At 44.1% G+C, this 19,355-nt stretch overlaps 1 protein-coding gene across 3 annotated transcripts in view; it reads right to left on the reverse strand.

Annotated features, from left to right (window-relative positions):
• Positions 1-19,355, reverse strand: part of SYT2 (synaptotagmin 2) — a 136,664-nt gene that overhangs the window by 66,920 nt on the left and 50,389 nt on the right. For 2 of the 3 annotated variants that reach the window (XM_082227424.1, XM_082227427.1), the window contains exon 2: positions 13,585-13,625. The exons of the other annotated variant lie outside the window; for it this stretch is intronic. The gene's annotated coding sequence lies outside the window, so the exon portion shown is untranslated. The remainder of the gene's footprint in view (positions 1-13,584; positions 13,626-19,355) is intronic. 3 annotated transcript variants of the gene reach the window in all.

A 19,355-nucleotide genomic window follows, 5' to 3' on the forward strand; every position in this document is an offset into this window, starting at 1 on the left:
CACAAGTGCCTTCTGAAAATGGGACAGTCTGTTCCAATCCTCCTCCACAACCAGAAAAATTGATTTCAATTGATTTCTGAAAATAATTGATAATGCAATAAGGGGAAGAAATGTAGCTAATGCTATAAGGAAGTTGGTCAGGCTATAAAGCTGCCTGGCTCGAGATGTACAGCAGCAGCAGGAGAAGCCATTCCAAACTGCCATTGATTTGATCATAACTAGCTAATTGATTCTAGCCAAGGTCTTTCTCATCTCAGAGACACAAGATTCCCTTATTAAGCCTGGCATTAGTTTTTGCCTCAGCCTACACCACAAATTTAACAAGAAACAAATTACAGGAGTGGAGTCCTGCAGTTCATAAGTCTTCTGAGGTTAATTTCTTTGTACTTCTTGCAAAATGGGGAAAAGTTCTCACTTGCCTTAGTGCACAGCCAAAAACGCCAAAGAAAAGAATGGTATTTCAGTTGCAAAGCATGAAAACCAAATATGAGATTACATGTGCAGTTGTGTGTGGGGAAGGCAAATATATGAATCCCAGTGGCCTGTGAGTATGGGATGGATAACTAAGAATCAGCTGGCTGTCTGGATTCAAAACATGAACAGACTTTCCAACAGGAAAGAGCTCCAGTAGCAGAGTTTAAACTCAAAAAAGTTAAGCAGCAGCATAGTGTTAGGAATATATGTTACTAGACTTACCTTATTCCACTTACAAGGTTCCCCTCTTTCTACTCCTTTTGCAAGGAACAGACCACACATTTCTAAGTTTAAAATGCTTTACTTACAGATTCAAAAGTCTGATACATGTGTTGTTCCATGCATCTGCAAGGAGAACACAGGCAAACTCTTATTGGCAAGAAAATACAGAATATAGTTCCAAACATGTGTTCTAAGTTTGAGAGCAAACTTAACCAGAGAGAAAGTGGTGCAGAGAGAAAGGAAAAGAAAGACGCTCATGGAGGAATGGGAATGTGACCTAGTTAAGTCTAGGAACAGAACTCTGTGGTCCCAACCCCTTCATACACTAACTAGCTCTTAGGCATAGTTATGTTTGACTGCAATTTCCCACAGTGTGTATAACTTTAATTCTACGCCTACTTTTACTAACCCTGTGCACTAAAAGAGACATAGAAAAATAACTCATAGACCTCCAATACTACATCATAATGTACATACAAAAGGAATTTTCAGATTTGTATTTTTCCACATACTACATCAAGTTGATTGAGTTATACACATGGATGGCAATGTGCAAATCCATCATTTTTTTAAAAAAAAAATATTAATCTCCATTTATTTCTAGAATAAATAACCATTTTTGCATGCAGAAATGTGCAAAGATTTGTACTAGGACGGAGTGTTGGCAAAGATAAAAAGTGATAACAACATGGTCTAAAGACAAGTGAAGGGTTTTCCATACAGAAGCATACTGGATTGCTAGCAGACACCAATGCAAATATAATTTGCTTCAGCTGTTTCACTGCAATTGCAGAGATCTGGGTTAATGTGGGAGATTTTCAGTGCCTAGAATTCTTAGCTGCAGTCTTTCTGGAACTTCCAAACATGGTGTATTTTGCTCAGCCTGTGCCATTGTGCAGATGTTAGGACCTATAGGCTAAGCAAGATTAATGTCTTCCTGGGGAGGGGCGATAGATTGCTCAGGAAAATATGGTTTGCATACAGAATATCATAAATGCAGTTTCAGGCATCTCCAGATCTGAGAAAGACCTCTGCCTAAGGTCCTGGAGAGCAAATGCATTTTGAGTAAACAACACTTTCCTAGATGGACCAATGCCCTGACTCAGACAGCTTCATATGATCATTGAGTCTGATAGAGGTCTATACTGATCACAAGTAAGAAGCCCATGCGCTGCCAAAAAAGGAGGATTTGCATCACCAGAAAAAGAGGACAAAAGAGAGCATGCAATTTGCATGTGCTGATTTATATGTATATATGCAGATATATACATAATTACTAGAATTTAAATAGAAATTAAATACAACTCACCATATTTGCTTTCCCAGCACACTAGGAATAATAACTGCTACGAAGTTTTAAATTAGGCAGTACAGTATTGCAGGTACAAAAACAGCAGCAACTTTGTGTCCCATTCTTTGAGCACTTACAATTGGCTCTGTCTTTTGGGATTGTCTGTCTAAGACACACCCCACTGTATTGAACATTGATGGGGGGTGGTCTACATCTGGGCTGTGCCAAGAGTGGCTAAGACATAAAACAAAGGTATCCCATGGCACCTTTAAAAACATACAGATTTATTGCACACATGGCATGACATTTCTCCTTTCCTTTTTATATTCCCATACTTTCTTGGTGCTGTGGGAGACATAAACTCTCACTGATTCAAACATGGGGGCTTACCTGTAGAATGAGAGAATAGGAAGGGACCTTGGAGATAAATAATTCCAAACGCCTGCACTGTGCAGAATCTACAGTGCAGGATGCAATTACAGGATCCCTGATACGTGATGGTGGTTTAGCATCCTTTACACTACAGTATTTCAATATCCCTTACAACAGTCCTATAAGGTAGGCTAACATTGTCCCCATATTTCATGAGCAAGTTGCTGAAAACGGGTTGAATGGCCAAGATGCAGTTTGGACCAAGGTCTTCCTAGAGTACAGATCACACCCTCAGCCACAACAGCACACTAACTCCCAACTCCTAACCCCATCTGAGCTCTGCTATGTGATACACATCATAGCATACATTGGAAGCCACCTGCTCCTGCATGGTAATTGATTTTTCCAAGGAAGGCGAATGATGAATGTCAACACAGTACGAAGAGGAAGGGTAGCGAAACATCAAGGGGAGTGCAAGGCATCCAGCAAGCTATGTGACAGGATTTTCCAGACTCATCACACAGCTGATTGCTTGCAGGATGAGGACCTGCAGGGTAGCGCCAGCCTGGGCCTATTCAGCTGTGGAGGTGGTTAACTTCTTAATTAGAAAACACTGGAACCGCCTTTTATTTTCCCCACTGAGCAGATGGATTAAATTGCTTGTGAAGACACTTCATTTCTTGCTCTGATTATGGAAGGGCTGCACTGATGCCCTAACAGCCTCTCAGGGACAGCACTTGAGAAGCAGCAGTTAGGGGTGGTACTTTTCCCCATTTTTAAGTCTCTTTCTGCTAAAGCAAAACAATTCCCATCCATTTCCGCCCATCACTGATTGCTAAATGACTTTTGGGCTTTCTTTTAAAGCTTGTCTACAAGGCAATGTTGTGTCATGTTAACTAGAAGGATGAATTTAAAGTCTTTTTGTTAAACCAGTGTCAACTCCTGTTTGAGCAGTCTGCAGGGTGCTTTGAGGGCCTCCAGTGGACTCACCTACTACCAGAGGCAGGGATTTAGTAGGAAATTAAAATGTGCTGGCTCGCCAGATGCAGCTTTGTCACGTTGGCCACGTGACCCGGAAGTGTCTCTGGACAGCGCTGGCCCCCGGCCTCTTGAGTGAGATGGGCGCACAAACCCCAGAGTCTGTCAAGACTGGCCCGTTCGGGCAGGGGTACCTTTACCTTTACCTTTTAAAATGGTGGCTAGCGCCGGCCTAGAGATATATTGGACAGACTTCATGGGTGGGGCCTGCTGGGGTGCTGCAGATGCCCAAGGATGCTATGTTGCTGGCCCTGGCATTCTAGAACAGACTCCCAAGAAAGGTGGTGGACTCTCCTTCCTTGGAGGTTTTTAAGCAGAGGTTGGATGGCCATCTGTCATGGATGCTTTAGCTGAGATTCCTGCATTGCAGAGGATTGGACTAGGTCCCTTCCAGCTCTAAGATTCTATGATTCTGCTCTAAGAATAAACTCATTGGGTGATACCCAGCTAAGTAATATTCAAAGCAGATCCATTGAAATACATTTGTTACTGAAGCCTGTTGATTTCAAAGGGTCTCCTCTGAGCATGACTGACATTGGCTTCAATTGTAAATGCATACTTTTCCAGTTCCTGTTTCAATTCATTTTATTCCAGTGTAAAAGGACTTTGGTTTTGCAGTAAAATAAAGAGAGGAATGTTCATTAATTTAGCAGAGCCCTGTTGTATTATTAGCACAAGGGGACATCAGCCCATGCATTAAGATCAGCAGAGGAGGTCCTACTTGTGGTCCCTTCACCAAATGGGATCCACAGGACACGAGTGTGTTGCAAGGCCTTCTCTGTGGTGGCTCCTTGTTTATGGCATTATTCATATTCCCAGACTTCTGGGAGGGGTGAAGTTTAATGCTGATTCACAGAATTTGCTTTATTCATTCCCTGCTGCCATGTAGTTTTTAAAAACTGGTGTTTTATGTATGACACCATGTTCTATGTAGTTTAGCCTTCAAAATATTCTTAAGTATGCTTTTCATGTTATATGCATTTGTGCCCTGGGACCATTTGCTGCTAAACATGCTAAATAAATACTGTAAATGTGGCCCAATATCCTGTTGTCAACCAAGAATCTCCACAAGAAGCAGAAGAAGAGTTTGGATTTGATATCCCAGTTTATCACTACCCAAAGGAGTCTCAAAGCGGCTAACATTCTCCTTTCCCTTCCTCCCCCACAAAAAACACTCTGTGAAGTGAGTGGAGCTGAGAGACTTCAGAGAAGTGTGACTAGCCCAAGGTCACCCAGCAGCTGCATGTGGAGGAGCAGGGAAGCGAACCCACTTCACCAGATTACGAGTCTACCGCTCTTAACCACTACACCACACAAGGCAATGACATCCCTCATACGGAACTCCTGAGCATGGTGAGCTAGGGTGGCTGGGTGGAGAAGAGGGCTGGCCCTTTGCACTTTTAAAAGCTGTGTAGAAGAAGGAATTTTGGAAGGTGTAGCTTAGGGATGAGGAGCCTGAGGTCCAGGAGGCAGGTCACATCCATCACCAAGCATGCTTTCCACCCTCCTTGAGTTCTTTTTGCGTACCCTCCAATATTTCTCCAATGAAAATAGGGTGTCCCGTTCCATAATAATTATACTATTTATACCCCACACATTTTACTGGGTTGCCCCAGCCACTCTGGGGAACTTCCAACATACGTATATACATTAAACATTAAAACAAACCCCTTCCCTATACAGGATTGCCTTTAGACAGCTCAGGAGTTGATTAACTCCATACCCTCCAACGTTTTTCCAATGAAAATGGGATGTCCTAAGGAAAAGTGGGACATTCCATGATCAAATCAGAAATGGGGATGGCTTCCCCAAATCAGGGATGTCCCTGGAAAATAGGGACACTTGGAGGGTCTGAGAGTGGATGATAAAAGGGAGGGGTGAGTGTGTAGAAATCAGCCTACAGGTAAAATTCACATTTGTTGCTTTGCCCCTGGCCCCATCCACCACTGGCAGGCGGCCCCCAGAATGTTATCCAAAAGGGAATGTGGCCCTCTGGCTGAAAACAAGCACACAACCATGATTTAAAGGTACAGGAGCCCTGTTCTTTTCTTCTCACTTGGCCATGTTAGGGTGAGCCCTGAGACAAACTAAGCTGAGGCTAAGAAAGCCAAGATGATTCAAGGCTGCTCAGTGGCTGAAGGGGGACCTAAGTGGGAGGAGGATGGGTTGCATTATAAAGTGTATTTTGTTTTACTGTACTTTAGGTAGCCCTGAGATTGCATGTGGAAATACAAACCTTATAAATAAGTAACTTTAGTGCTTTGGGGCTCGGTACAATCCACTGGAATATAATGTAAAAGATAGTTTGTTGGTACTGCTTCAAGGCCAGCCATTTGAGATGAATTTATGACAAGATTTGCACCAGCATGAATAAGCATGTGCCCTTCCTGACATACTTTGTCCTCAAAGGTCATATTGCTTTGCAGACATTTGTGGGGAATGCTTCGCTTGCCCCCCCCCCATGAGATAGAGCAGTATTAATAGCCCTAATTATCGCCATTTATGAATCCTCGGAATTGCTGCCATCTGTCACAAGCACTGGGGTTTTCCGAGCTATGCTGCTCGTCGACTCAATTTTCATACAAGCCACGTTCATGAAAATCACAAGGCTACCTTGGGATGGCCCGCTGCTGCCTGGTTTTGTGTGATAAAAACCATGCTCACCCCCAAAGATATCTGGGATTTATTGAAGGCATTTTATCTTGTGGAAAGAAAACAGTTCCCCGAGACTGTTTCCCCTCCTCCAATCCAAACACACACCCAACTAAGCACCCATTATCTGAGATGAACATGATGGGAAATGAGATCAAATGCCACATTCTTTCCCCAGGCCACTGATTCTCAAGCGGGGACCACATAGTGTGCCCGATGGCCACAGACGCCTTTCGCCCACCTAACAGGTGCCTCTAGCCTGCCTTTCGTATACCAGAAATCTAGGCTGGTGCATTTAAAGCCGATTAAAGGTCTCTGTTGCTCTAGCACAACAAATCCACTTTAAAAATCACAGAGAGAGACTTTTTGTGGTTTGAAAAGTGATGGGGAAATGAATGGAAAAGAACGACTAGCTGGAATACATGTAAAGGACGGATGCAGGATGAATGCTCCTGCAACTGCCTCGTAAACAGATCAGAAGGGATGCTGAATGAAGACTGGAGACAGTCGGACCACCACGTAAGCTTTGTATAAGCAAACCAGGAAGAATGCTAAATAAACAGGTGATCCATCTGCAGGGGCACATTGCCCCTCCAGAGTGATTGAAGTCTGTTCCTCTTCATCCATAATAAGTCCACGAATGAAGCAAGGCAATGTCTCTGCAATTGGATCAATGAAGGCAAAGAATCATTAAAGCCTCATCCCTGGTGGTGTTTAGGCAGGCAGTGCAAACATTCCTCCTCTGCATGGCTTTAAAGGTTTCGACTCTGCTCCTTTTGTGTTCATGTTTACAGTTTTCATATTTGCTATTTGGTGGCGTTTTGTTCCATTTGTGCAATCGGTTTTCGGTTATTTATATAAAGTGGTATATATTTATATAAAAGTATATACTTTTATATAAATATAGTAGGAAAGAGACCATGCTTGCATCACCTAAACCCAGACCCTGTTGTACCCAGGATGCAAGGAGAGGTTGAGGGTGGCTTTCCCATCAATGGTGTTACTGCAGCCCTGATGATTGGCTCCTTTTCACTTCTTTTCTCTGATTCTTTTCTCCCCTTTGTCCCTATTTCTACCTTTACATCTTAGGAACTACGTCCCCAGTACTATGCCCTCAGAGACAGCTATCTAGAGAAAGCCAATATCCCAGGAGCCTCGCCACATGGTCCCCATAGGTAGCTCATGCCGTCTGGCTGCAACAATGAATGTTATACACAAAGCATGGGAATCAAAGGTGAAAAGGGAAGACTCAGTCCTTTGTGTTGCATTCCGCATAACAAATCCTGTTAGTCCTTATGTATAATGCTAGAGGCATGAATCCATTTAAAAATCTATTTCATACTTTCCTTTATATGATCGAAAGAGCCAAAGGATAGACTTGATCCTATTTTTCAAGCAGCTTTCCCCACCAGCCCACAGGGGTCTCAATATTTTAGTTGAGGAATTACAAATATACAGAGGAACCATGCTCATCCCATGCTGAAATGCAATGGGTCCTAGATGGGGACAGCACTCAGGAGCAGGTACACAGTCTGGGGGTGCTTCTAGATCCAGCTTTGGTACTAGAAGACCAGGTAGCTTCAGTGGCTAGGAGCTGAGCCTGGTACAGCAGCTTTGAATGTTCCTGGAATAAGGGAGCTTGGTAGTTCAGGCATTGCTGACTTCAAAACTGGATTACTGCAACATACCTTATGTGGGGCTTCCCTTGCACTTGACCTGGAAACTGCAGTTAGTACAGAATTTTAATCTTATTAAAGAAATCAGCAAATGATCTCTGCCTCAGCTCAGGATACAGGTTACAAGGTTCATTGGACACATCAATGGGATCTAGAATACCAGTCTTGAAAGACCTACATTGGCTCCCAGTACGTTTCCGGGCACACTTCAAAGTGCTGGTGCTGACCTTTAAAGCCCTAAATGGCCTCGGTCCAGTATACCTGAAGGAGCGTCTCCACCCCCATCATTTCACCCAGACACTGAGGTCCAGCACCGAGGGCCTTCTGGCAATTCCCTCACTGTGAGAAGTAAAGTTACAGGGAACCAGGCAGAGGGCCTTCTCGGTAGTGGCACCCGCCCTGTGGAACGCCCTCTCACCAGATGTCAAAGAGAAAAGCAACTACCAGACTTTTAGAAGATATCTGAAGGCAGCCCTGTTCAGGGAAGCTTTTAATGTTTGACGGACTATTGTATTTTAATATTTTGTTAGAAGCCACCCAGAGTGGCTGGAGAAACCCAGCCAGATGGGTGGGGTATAAATATATTATTATTATTATTATTATGGCAAAAATGTCCTAACACCACACACACACACACACTGCACTACTTTTAAAGAAGCAAGGTGGGGCCCATCATTTACAAGCGAGCAAGACTGAACTTACGATCATGCGCTCCTAGGGGGGAGGGGTGCTGAGTCTGCTCACACCTGCACTGATCGTGGTGCATCCTTAGGGCGTCCAACTCTCCCTCTGACCTGTTTGGCTCCTCCAATTGACCAACCGGTTCCTTGGCTACCATTGGAACTTCACTCTCAGGAGGTGAGGTGGGGACTGACTCAATTAGCTCCCCCTCCATTTCTGAGACATCTGATATCCATGGGTAGGGTCCTCATCCATATCCCTGACTGAGCTAACTCCACCCCTTACCTTGGGCTCCTCCTCTGACAGATCCTGCCATTCCTGCTTGGCACCATGGATCCCATGCCAGGATCAAGTTCAAGGTGTTACTATTGGTGTATGAAGCCCTTAACGGTTTCATAGCAGTTTATTGGCCCACCAGACCACTTCAACCAGCAGAACTAGCACCATTACAGCTGCCACACAATGCTCACCCCACACTTATGAATATTCTCTTTGGTAAGAGAGCTGCATTGCAAAATTTGGAGTAGCATGAATTCTGATTGATGGCTGCATTTCATTTTGCGAAAATTCTCAGTAGTGTGACTTTTGATTGATGGCTGCATTTCATTTTGTTTTGGGAAGTGCAAATGTGGTAGGTGAACCGAATTGAAATTTGTTCCCCATAACCCTACCCAGAACTATTGGTTTTGCCCACATGCAAACTGAAGCACTAGTTGAATTGTATGATCACCAGCTCCCAGTGGCAGCACCTCCTTCCCCTAACCACCACCCAAGGGGCTTCTGAGGAACCATTTTGCCCTGAGGGAAGTGAAAAGAATCAGATTAAACTTGAACTCATGAAGACAAAGCAGCAGGAGAAGAGGCACATCAAAATGGAAGAAAGAAAAGAAGAGCAAGCCAGCAAATAAGGAGAACAGGTGCAGTACATAGTATGTATAATTCTAGCCATCTGGGTAACAAAGCCAACCGTTATAATACTGTTAGGGGTCACCCCAATCTCTAGGATTGGTGCGAGATTCCAGGGGTCTTGGCACTTAACTGGGGTTTCCTTTGGAAATTAGGCACAGCGGAGACTGTAGTGTCTTTATGCTACGTGGTTTATTTACACATATTGACAACCTGTGTCTATATGGTGAGAGAGAGAGAGAGAGAGAGAGAGAGAGAGTTCAGAGCATTCACAACTCATTATTATCTTTGCTCCTTTCTTACGAGCAGCAGGCTTAGGTCTACAAACAGAGGAACCAGTCATGCTGCCAGTCCCTTTGTTATACCCTGCTCTAGCCAGGCGGCCAAGAGTTCTGTTGCCCCCAATTCTCCCCCACTTTTCAAACCTTTCGCAAAATGCCACAATTTCCCTTCAGTCTACGTCATCCAAGCTGAAACCCTCAACCTTTTCTTTCCCTGCGCACTAACACACACAGCAGGAGGAGGAGCCCCACCCTCCCTGTCTCACACAGGCTTAACCCTGTCATCGTCATGACTTCCCCAATGAGTGGATGACTGGCCATCATCAGCCTTTGTTCCCCTTGATGGCATATTTCCTGGTGATACCCTGATGCAGAAAAAGGTTGGCAGGCATTTTTACACTATCAAACAGCTGTCAGCTCATCTACATTCTCAAAGCACTGATCAAACACTAGCACCCAGGAATCTAGAGGGGGTCAGGGCACCCACAACATGGGGGAGTCAGGGTACCCACAAAATCCATAGCAGTATTTTTGCTCCTCTCTCCCAATCCCCTTTCCTTGAGTGTTGTGTTTCTTTAGATTAGATTTTTGTTAGCTGCTCCGATAGACTTTTTTACGTGAAGAGCAGGGTAAAAAAAATGCTTTCAATAAATAATAATATTTATAAATAAAATGTCTTTTATTGGGTTTTTCAATCTTGGTGTTTGGGAGCCTGTTAATATGGAAGACCTTAATTCAGAGCTTTGTTTTCTCATGTTCAGTATTGCCTTGACTCTTCAAGCAAGAGAGTTTCTGAAATTAATGATGCCTTGCCCTGCTCCGTGTGCTACTGTGATGGCATTTACATGGGAAATTAGAGTAAGACTGTTGCAGATGACTGAGTGCCTTTTTCTGAGACAGAATTCAAGCCTCCCTGCTTTTGCTTGGCCTTAAATGGATGAGCCAATAAATATAACTAAATGCTCACTCTGGGAATGTGTTCTGTCTTCTTTGTCATCATTTATGGTTCGTCTCTGTAGGAAAAGATCATCTGCCTACCATATTTTATCACATCACTGCCTACCCAAAAGCTGGGATTTTCAGGAAGCCAAATGGCACACCAGACTGTGTGATGGTAAGGTGCAAATGAAAACAAAGAGAAAACAAACAAAGCTGCTTATTGGGGGGGGGGAGGTTAATGGTGGTGATTGTTTTAGTATGGCAAGAACTAGCACCAATGGGTATAGTCAGCTCTACAAACCCTAGAGGCTGCTTTGCATGTCTGACAGAGTATGCTGCTGTTAGTATACTGGAGTTAGGTCCTGAGATGCTGGTGATGTGGAAGTCTTTGGAGCTAAAAGCAGAGAGTTTGCTAACTCTAGGTGGAATCATATTCCACTCCGTCAACCTGCATAGTGGCACCAGATTCCAGGCTTCCCACAGTCATCTGGTTCACTGTGAGAACAGGATTCTGGACCAGATACACCACTGGTCTGATCCGGCAGGATTATTTTATATTCCTATGTAATTCTTAGTACTTCCACCAGTTGTCTTGCCTGTGGCTCTGCAGGGTGGTGTATGATAACTGCATCCCCTCCCCCACTTTTCTCTTAGTGCCCTGTCTCTTTGGGGTGATTATGGCCTCTAGCCCAAACCTAGCTCCTGGATCCCAGTCTGGTGATTTGAAGTTATACGGGTTGTTGCAGAAAGAAAGAAAGGGGACAGGCAATCAGGAAATGGAGGGACTCAGCTTCCCTTTCTGTGACTGAGCAGCTGTGTCAACCGCAAATATAATGCACTGCATTCCTAACCCTATCACATCCCTAACCATATGTGTTCCTTTTGATTCCAACCACAGCTTCAGCATCTAAATCACATGCTACCCTGATTCAGATATTTCCACTGACATGTAACTTTAATCTGACATTTGAATTACTTTATGTACCCCCGAGGACAATCTTGGAAGCTACAGCTGATGCATAGGATCTCCCCAGCCCACCTAAACAGAATACTTGGGAATACTGCCTTGGCTTCTTATTTGCCTCTGAACCTTGTTCAAGGAAGTACTTGGGATCACCTTTATAGCCTAAACAAAACTGGCTAAAGCCTAAACAAAACAAGCCCTCTTTAGGGAAGTTTTTAATGACTGATGTTTTAATGTATTTTTGATCTTCTGTTCGAAGCCACCCAGAGTGGCTGGGGAAACCCAGCCAGATGGGCGGGGTAGAAATAAATTATTATTATTATTATTATTATTATTATTATTATTATTATTAGTCCCCCATCTGCAGCCACATATGGCATAAAAATATTTTCCAACCCCACTCTCAGAAAGGGTTTGCTTTCCTTTCTTCTTCATGTCTATAAATCAGTAGGTTTCACAGCTATTGCCTCTTTTATAGAATCCAGCAGCCGCTCCTCCCAGCAAAAAAAGCTTTCATGTGCTGTTGGAGCCTATAAATCATTACACAGAAGCAAACCCCACTGCATTCAAATGGGCTTGCTCCCATATAAGTGTGATTGGAGCTTGAGCCTCCCTCTTCTCTCCAAAAGCATTGGCCGAGGCTGCTCTTCCTGCTCCAACAATGATAGGCAGCCTGGCTTCATATCCCAGTTTTGCGACGTTACCATAATAAAGCAAGAGTTAAAGAGCTGAGCTGAGCTGTTGTCTAGGATGAAGGAAACGCTTCAGAGAGGAGTTTTGGGATCTGGATCTACCTTTGCTTCAGATAATTGTTACAAGGAAAGCCGTGATATGTTATCCGGTACAATGTTAGTAAATGGTACCTGTTTATCTACTTGCACTTGACATGCTTTCGAACTGCTAGGTGGGCAGGAGCTGGGACCGAATAACGGGAGCTCACCCCGTAACAGGGATTCAAACTGCCAACCTTCTGATCAGCAAGACCTAGGCTCTGTGGTTTAGACCACAGCACCACCCGCGTCCCTTTGGAAAAAAAAACAGCTGTCTGCAAATACTCAGCAGGATGACAATACAAATGAAGAGGAAAGGCAGATGACTAGATTTGTGTGTGCGTGCGTGTAATAAAAAAAGCATTGTTTAGGGCAGAAATGGTGAACCTGTGGCCCTCCCGATATGGTTGGGCAATGAACAGGGTGTTGGGATTTGCAGCCCAACAACATCTGGAGGGTCACAGTTCCCCTATTCTTGATCCAGTGTAATTGCCTGCATAGGGAAATGGTGGAGGCTAAATCACATATTATACCAGTCTACGTAACAACCTGGTGAAGAAATATATTAATATAATCTGTTCATGCCTGGGCATTTGTAAGCTACAGTGTTGGTGGTCTCTCAGAACAAGCTAGTGGGGTTTGTAGCTCTGTGATCATGAATTACAATTCCCATGATTCTTTGGGGGAAGCCGAGTGTGCTGAATTGTGTGTTAAATGTGCTTTAACCACCCTTGCCTCCTTTTAGGGGTCTTCTGAAAGCTGTATTGTTTAAATAGGCCTTCAAAATACAAACATCACTTTTTCACCAAGTGGGATATACTGATGTTCTTCTACAGCTTCCCTCATTCTTCCCCACTCCTAGTCCTGAGGTCCACTCATTTCCTGCTGCTCTCCAACAAACTCTCCTGAAGTACCAGCCTGAGTATGGTACCTAAAAACTCCACGAGAAACTTATGAGATGAGAAACTGATCTCAACATAACCTAGCTCAAACAAGTTTTAAAGGAGGTAAGATTTCTTTTTAATTAAATCCAAGAAGTTTGGGAATATGGTAAGGGTGCTGCCTGGAGGTTTAAGGAAAATATGCTTTCAATTATGGATGATATTTTAATGAGTATGCACTTTCATAATGAGATACTTATGCTGGGGGCAGAGGAAAATGCCTCTTTCATACGGTTCCTCCACAGGTTCAGTAAAACAGCACAGACATGTCAGTGTGCCTTCCTCACAGACACATTCCCCTATTTATTGTGATAGTGCAGCCATGGAACCACGAAGACTCAGAATGAGATTCTAGCGTAAGAAGAGTGGGTACTCACCAGCAGGCTGGTCTCAGTGCCTGGATCACAATTTGAATGGCCTGTAAGTAAGCATAATTTTATAAATAAAAATAAAGTCAGCTTCAGCTCCCAAGCAAGCAGACAAAAGCAGATCTGGGCAATTTAAAAAAAAATTATTTGTGGAAACAAAACCAACCTAATCACTCCATCAAAGGCATGCTTTCCATAGAAGTAATAACCTTGGTTTTACAGTGTCGTGTATGTTCTAAAATGGTGTCGCTGCTGCATTCAGAAAAGGTCTTAGTTGGGGGGGGGGAATGCTTTTTTTGATTCTGGTTAGGTGAAGGAATGCGAGAGAGGCGTAAGCCAAATGTGGGGGGCTCTACTGTGCACTGTATTGGCCCTTCCCCAAAACAAGGAAGTTCCTCTGACTGTCAGCCCTCAGCTGCTGCATGCCAGGGCAGTTTCTTAGTGTTTGGTTGGATGAGGAGGCTGACCTGGCTTGCCTAATTAATATGTGGGTCGGGGAGCAGGGCGGTGCTGGCCTGTTCCAGTTATGCCCACTGCAGCAGAGAAGACTTGCAGTTTGAGGAAGGGGAGTTGCTATAATCTACAGAAATGCTTTTGAATTATGGTGCTGGAGGAGACTCTTGAGAATCCCATGGACTGCAAGAAGATCAAACGCATCCATTCTTAAGGAAATCAGCCCTGAGTGCTCACTGGAAGGACAGATCCTGAAGCTGAGACTCCAATACTTTGGCCACCTCATGAGAAGAGAAGACTCCCTGGAAAAGACCCTGATGTTGGGAAAGATGGAGGGCACAAGGAGAAGGGAACGACAGAGGACGAGATGGTTGGACAGTATTCTCGAAGCTACGAACATGAGTTTGACCAAGCTGCGGGAGGCAGTGGAAGACAGGAGTGCCTGGCGTGCTCTGGTCCATGGGGTCACGAAGAGTCGGACACGACTAAACAACAACAACAACAACAACAACAACAACAACAGAAATCCATTCTTTCTCTGCAGGCTTCCTATAGAGCGATGATGAAGAATGTGCCTGGTGTTGGGCCAGTGGAGCAGAGCAAATGGGGGGGGCAGGCCCCGTGTGTGTGTGTGTGCACATACACATATACATACCATATGAGGGTTGAGGTGATCACCTGTTGCACCAAGATACTCTTTCTTAATTCGACCTCTCTCCCCCTCCCCAGCCTCAAGAATAATCCTTGCATTTCCCCCCTTTAACTCCATGCCCACACTCATCAGTGACTGATTTGTACTTGGTTGTTCAGAGCTTTTCTGATTGCTGCCCCATGGCTTCATCTGAGCTACACGCTGATGGTTTTGCTCCCAACTTGATGAAACAACCACAATTTCTGCAGCGTTTTTATTGTGTGGAATTTAAGGGAAATGGCTGTTAGTATTGCAGTTAGTATCACAATGGCATTGCAGGCATACCAAGATGAGATTGGGTGGTCCAAACTCATGGTCATGCTTCTTCCATTAATGCCAAAGCAAAGGTATGTGGGAAAAGGTAAAGGTAAAGGACCCCTGGACAGTTAGGTCCAGTCAAAAGTGACTCCGAAGGTGCCAGTGTGTGTGGAGAACTGTACCTACATTGTATTGTTGGTCAATATGGTTTTGGCACTGGCACCACTTTCCTGCCATATATGGGATCAGGATGAATTATTTGGTTTGAAAGTAACAGGTGCATTAATGCATCTGAGGAATTGGATTGCAGTTCATGAAAGCTTAAGCTAAAACCAACCTGTTAGTCTTTCAGCTAACACATAAGTTGTTGTTCTTGTTGTTATTTTAGATCAGGGATGGGGAACTTGTGGCCCTGCAGATGTTGGATTATAACTCCCATCATCCCTGACCATTGGTCCCTCACCACCTGGGCCTGATGGGAGTTATCGAGTCCAACAACAACTGTAGGGCCACATCTGGAGGTTCCCTGTTCTTGCTTTGGATGCAGATACTTCAAACCATCCCGAACATGCTGATGTTCCCTAGGCCATAAGACCCATATTTTAAATACCATCTAGATCACAAACCCTCTGGTAACTAGAAAATACTAAGATGCCAATACACAATAAGGCAATTAATTTAGAGGAAAACTAGTCCTCTGATGAATCTGCTTATATGTGTCAAACCTTATAATTAATAATTATTTTATTATTTATATCCCACCCATCTGGCTGAGTTTCTCCAGCCACTCTGGGCAGCTTACAGCACATATGCAAATCTTAACATTTAGACTTTCAAATAAGCCCCACATATATTGGTGCCATCAAGTATGTGTGTTTAGAACACTGCTTTGGCGTGGAGACTCTAACAGACCTGCTGCAAAGCTTCAGTAATTGGACTCCACTAGTTTGATGTCCAGCTAGATACCTGTGACAGCTACACAAAATAACTACACCTGCTGCACACTCCATCAATATAAGTCCCAATGGGCTCTGCCTTGGCTGGAAAGTATGAGGTCAAATCTCCAGGGTGCGCAAATTGGCACACTGAATTTAGCAGAACTGCGCAGAGCTATTGTAGTGTGTGTGAAAGAAAGGCTGAAGAGATTTGGATGAAAATGCACAACAGATTAAGATTCAGGGTGTTTTTAGGGGGGCTGAAGGAAGAAGCAAAGCTGCTAACTCATGATTGTTTCCAGGTCAATCAAAGGCAACCTGATTCTTCAACTGCAGGAAGCAATCTGGGTCAGATATAGAAAGAAATGAGGTAATGCAGTAAGGGGGGGGGAGATGTGCTGCTCAGGAGCTTTTGAATAGCTGGACCCAAGTTAATACAGGAACCCTGGAAGTATCCAGAGAATATCTTTGTTAATGAGCTAACTGAATTGGAAGTGACACAAAAATTGAGTAACGTGGAGACCATTTTTCTACATATTTGTTCCCGTGGTGGCTTATACACAGTTCTCTTATTGTAACCTCACTAGTTTAGTCTGAAAAATACTGCCTTTCCCATGATCACCCAGTAAGCTTAGTTGCTTAGCAGGAATTCAAACCCGGGTGCCCTAGAGCTTTAAACTGGAGCTTTAAAAATGGCTTCAATCTTAAGCACATTGACTTGAAAGTCAGCTAAATCTAAATCAATGGGAATGTTCAGGTGGGACAAAGCTGATTTCCCCATCCCCTCAAAATGTGCTTGCCCCGTCAATGCCCACCCATGCCCCAATTTTTGTGTCCAGTGCTGCCAGCACTTCCCACCATGAGCTGCAATGTGACCTCGGGCTGGTCAACAGCTGCCTTGGTTTCAGAAATATGCTTGATCAGCATGGCAGCCTTCAATGTACCCAGTCCGTCAAAGAACAGCACGCTCAGCATATCCTTGGTGTGTGTGCGCGCTCTGGCAATTTCCTTGGTCTGCTAGTCAGTGCGCTACTTTATTTATTATTAATTTCAATGCATAAACCCCCCCATCCACCTCAGTTCCTTCCAATCCATCACCTGAATATCTTAAGAAGTAGCACAAACATGACTGCAGCTGCTGGAGCTATAAAAAAGCATTGTTAAAACACAGAAACTGCCCCAGCCTATCCTCCATCCTGCGGGAACAAACTTGCTATACATTGCTGAGCCTTTGCTAAACGGGGCAGCAAACTTTTAACTGCTTAACGAGCACAATTAAATTAAATGCTATGCATGTTTATGTGGTGATAGACAAGACTGAAGTCAGTGGGGCTTATCTATTTCTTTATTGCATTTCTATTCTATCCTTTTCAACACGCATCTCAAGGTGGCATACGTGATTCCACCCCTCCTCGCTGAATCCCCACAACCACCCTGTGAGGTAGGTCAGGCTGAGAGGCTCAAGTGAGCTTCATGACTGAGCAGGGATTTGAATCCAGGTCTCCCATAACCATTACACCACATTGGTTCTTTTGAGTAAATGTGTGAAGAGCCAGGCTGCAAAGCAGGGGGAGATAACCAGTGACCACCCATCTGTTGTTAGGATACAACTGCCATCAAACCCAGCCATGATGGCCAATGGTCAGGGGTGATGGAAGTTGTTGTCCAACAACATCTGGAGTGGTGCCACACCATAATTTGTCCCATGATTCTTTAGATTGACAGGACTTTTGCTCTTGAGGACTACTGAAGGAGGTGTAGCTTCCCAGAAGGTTGTGCCTAGTTACCTCAGGGCTCCAACCTTCAACTTCTTTGCAAGACTGAGCAAAGACTTCTTCGTTATCTCTCTTTCACATTCATGTGCTGCTCTGTGCACACCGGCAGTCCCCATATGCAAGGAAGAACACAGGAACTGCTTACCAGGAAGTGGCAAAATTATGTGGCGTGGGCTTTCCCACACATACAATGTTCCTGCGGCCATGTACCTTGGGCAAACCAACATGAGATTCTCCTTGTTTGTCAGGTTTGGGAATCTTACAGATTGTGTGCATACCTGCCGCACAGCTTGCCACAAATGGTGCGGAGGGAAGGTGCATGTCTGAGATCCAGACAATTCCCTATGCAGAAATGACCTCAGAGGACAAATTCAAAGCGGGCTCAGCATGAGAAGAATCAGAAGCTGTGCAGCCCGAGAGGTCATCACGTCCTTTGATAAGTGGGTTCCTCCTGGGTTCTCTTGGTCTTTTTGACTTGCCTCTCTTTATTCCTTCTTCACTCACTCTTTACAGAGGATGCTAAAACTACTCTGAATAATTGAAGTGTTTCAGACCACTGGAGGTAATTTATGTGCTAATCACAGGGAGAAGATGGATCACCACAGCGACTGCTGAAGGTTTAGGGAAGCAATTCAGGTAAGGAGTTTGTGCCTCTGCCTCTTCATCTTCATCGAATGGCCTCCCAGTTCCACCATAAGCCCAGATCGCCAGCAGCGGCAGCCCACACCTTGCCGTTCGGCTGATGGTTAATGGGCTTGGCAGAATCAGAGCTAAAGCTCCCTGGGATCCAGGGATGAAAATGCAATTGAGGTATCATTAAGTCACATCCGGCTATGGAACCTCTTGCTGGCAAGGGTTTTATGTGAGCTGAAGTTACCTCCAGCTCAGAGAGAAGAACTCTCAGCTTCTCTGCTTTTTTGTCTGTCGAGCGGAGTCACGTGGCTTTTGTCAGAATCTTATTTTTATTTGTATAAACCAGTCATTCAGCACTTTTGGATATCAAGCAAAGGAAGGGAGAAGTGAAGCCAACTAAAATAACTATATCAGATGGCAATTGGGGAAATAGCAAGTGTAGTTACTGCCAGGGCCCATGAGGAAGGGCCAACGAGAGGGAGAGTGGAGATGCACTTGTTAGCCCCGCCTTCTCAAGTGGATCCCAGTTGCTTACTATACCGTTTCCCACATGTTGGAGAAAAAATGTCTGCTGCAGTGCACCATCAGGGTTCAAATTCATGCTGGGGAGCCTACATTGATGTTATGTTTTTATTGAAAAAATATATATGCTCTTCTTTTTGAGTAACTTCCTCCACAAAGCAGCTTGCAATCCCTAATTTTTTAAAAAAACCCAACTCCATCTGGCAATAAGATATAAAAGCATGGAATGCGGTCCAGCTAAAGAATAAACCAGCATAAAAGTGAAGAACAGATGCAGAATGTAATACAGAATACAGATCACAAAACAGCTTTTTTTAAAAAAAACAATAATTAAAAACTGTGGAAATAAAATAGGGTATTTCCATAAGAAAAAGGATTTTCAAATGTACATCACAAACTCTACAGCGTTGAGGCTTGCTTCAGCTTTAAAGGGAGAGAATTCCAGAGAACTGGTCCCACAGTGCAAAGAAGGCATGCTTGAGTCACACATATATGACTACAGCAGGCTCTGTT

Source organism: Podarcis vaucheri, assembly GCF_965113315.1.
Source record: "Podarcis vaucheri genome assembly, chromosome: 6".
NCBI classification, from domain to species: Eukaryota; Metazoa; Chordata; class Lepidosauria; order Squamata; family Lacertidae; genus Podarcis; species Podarcis vaucheri.